The sequence below is a fragment of the Agrilus planipennis genome, unplaced genomic scaffold (genome assembly GCF_000699045.2).
Source record: "Agrilus planipennis isolate EAB-ADULT unplaced genomic scaffold, Apla_2.0 scaffold253, whole genome shotgun sequence".
In the NCBI taxonomy this organism is placed as follows: Eukaryota; Metazoa; Arthropoda; class Insecta; order Coleoptera; family Buprestidae; genus Agrilus; species Agrilus planipennis.
The window spans coordinates 143,302-145,605 of record NW_020438991.1 but is presented as its reverse complement, the minus strand read 5'-3'; positions in this window follow the sequence as shown (position 1 = coordinate 145,605).

Sequence of the window (2,304 nt, the reverse complement as noted above, 5' to 3'; positions counted from 1 at the left end):
AAATATAATTTACATTTATTATAACAAAGTACAAATTTATTTCAAATAACAACAATACATCAATATAAACAAAATATCTAAGATATAATACATTCTAACGACTTATAAAAGTTAAAAAATAAAATACCTGTAACAGACAAGAAAATCAATAAAAATTCAAAGAAAATACAATTATTATACATAAACTGTCATACCATTATTATTTAAATGCAAGATTAGGGAGAAAAAAGCCTCCCTAACCTTTTGTGGCCTCCGCATCTCCCCTTATAGCCACCCTATCCACCCAAAATGAACATTAATCAATTAATTTAGTTTTAACAATTATGCCAAAAAATCAATTTAGAAACATTTTAAATAACAACCTAAGTTATGATTATAAAGATATAACAGTTTATGCAGTAAAAAACAAGATACCTGTAAAAGAAAGACAAGAAAACATGAAATTTCAAAGAAATTACAATAAAAAGCAAAAAAGAAAATGATGTCTTCGTTCTTCTTAGGAAATACCTCATTATCTGAAAGCGAATAGTGCAATTACAAGGACTAACGACAAATACTAATAGCTTTGGTAGAGAAGATCGGACAGATTTCGCCAAGGCAAGCTGGGCAGTCGCCTATTGCTCCTATTCCAGATAACCCACTGTACCCTGTCTGAAAGGAAGTAACGCTAGAGTAGACTCGNTTATTTAATTGCAACTTAGGTTGATATTTAAAATGTTTCTAAATTGATTTTTTGGCATAATTGTTAAAACTAAATTAATTATTTGTTAATTAATATCGTTTGGGTGGATAGGATGGCTATAAGGGGAGATGTGGAGGCCACAGAGGGTTAGGGGGCCTTTTTTCTCCCTAATCATGTGTTTCAATAATAATATGAGAGTTCATAAATAAATAACGTTCTTTCTTGTATTTTCTTTGAAACTCCATTTGTTTTCTTGTCTTTCTCTTTTAGGTATTTTGTGTGGTAACTTTTATAAGTCATTATAAACTGTTATTTCTGAGATATTTTGTTTGTATCGTGTATTATAAATATCGTTGTAATAGATGTAATTTTTGTCTAAATAAATAAATCAACTCATTATTGTTTTATCATTTGCGTGTTTTACCTGTGTAATAGTTGTTGAATGCATTTAAAACAAAGTAAAATCAATAAAAGTTAAATGTCTGACTTTCGATCGCCATTGATCAGTGTAATAGTTGAATGTATTTAAAACAAAGCAAAATAAATAAATTACAAGTTAAAATGTGTGACCTTGGCTATCCTTAGATGAGTATTCATTTTTATTCACGGAACCTAAGTGATTGCAGCGCCCTCTAGCGGGGGATGACTGAACTGCTTAGTTCATCGATTTGCCGCAAGGGGGCCGCGACGGTGGCGCCTCTTGTGACAAACTGTTGAACTATTGGAGTTCAAGAGCGTACCGCTAGATGGCGCTGCAGTCACTTAGGATTTGAATCAAATACGACGGTTGATCAGAAAGTAATGGAAAAAGATCCTATGCAACTTATGCTCTCCTAATACAAATTTTGGAATTTATGAAAAGTTTCGGTTTTGAGCCAAATACGAGGGTTGGTCATAAAGTAATGGAAAAATCAAAAATTGTTTTTGAAATTTTGTCGTTCCATAACTTTTCGACCGCCCCTTGTATATGACGCAAAACTGAAGAGTTTGTTAAATCGGAAAATTTGTATTAGGAGAGCATAAGTTGCAAAAGGTCTTTTTAAAAGTACGAATTTTTAGCGCGGGATCAACTATATCTGTTCAGTCTTGTTTTTCGTTTTTCTACATCGTTCGACCATGAAAGGTTAACTGTACTATTACTATCATAATTTATGGTCATTTCCAGTATTATAACTATAAATTAAATTTCTCAAAAGATGTCTTAGTGTTATTTTTAATAAATAAAACGCTGTTTACATCAAATGAGGTTTATTTAGCAATTTTATTATATATTGTAATTCACATAAAATAAAATTTGTTCAATAATACATTTATTGTTGCAAATTTATAGCATTTATACTAAACACAACGTATGAACATCAACAGATAGGTATTTCAAATAACAATACATGAATATAAACAAAATATCTAAGATATAATACATTCTAACGACTTATAAAAGTTCGAAATAAAATACCTGTAAGAGGATATCAATAAAATTTCAAAGAAAATACAATTATTATACATAAACTGTCATACCATTATTATTTAAATGCAAGATTAGGGAGAAAAAAGCCCATATATTTATTAATTACACTAATTACAACATATTTATCTCATGTAATAGTATAATACATAATATA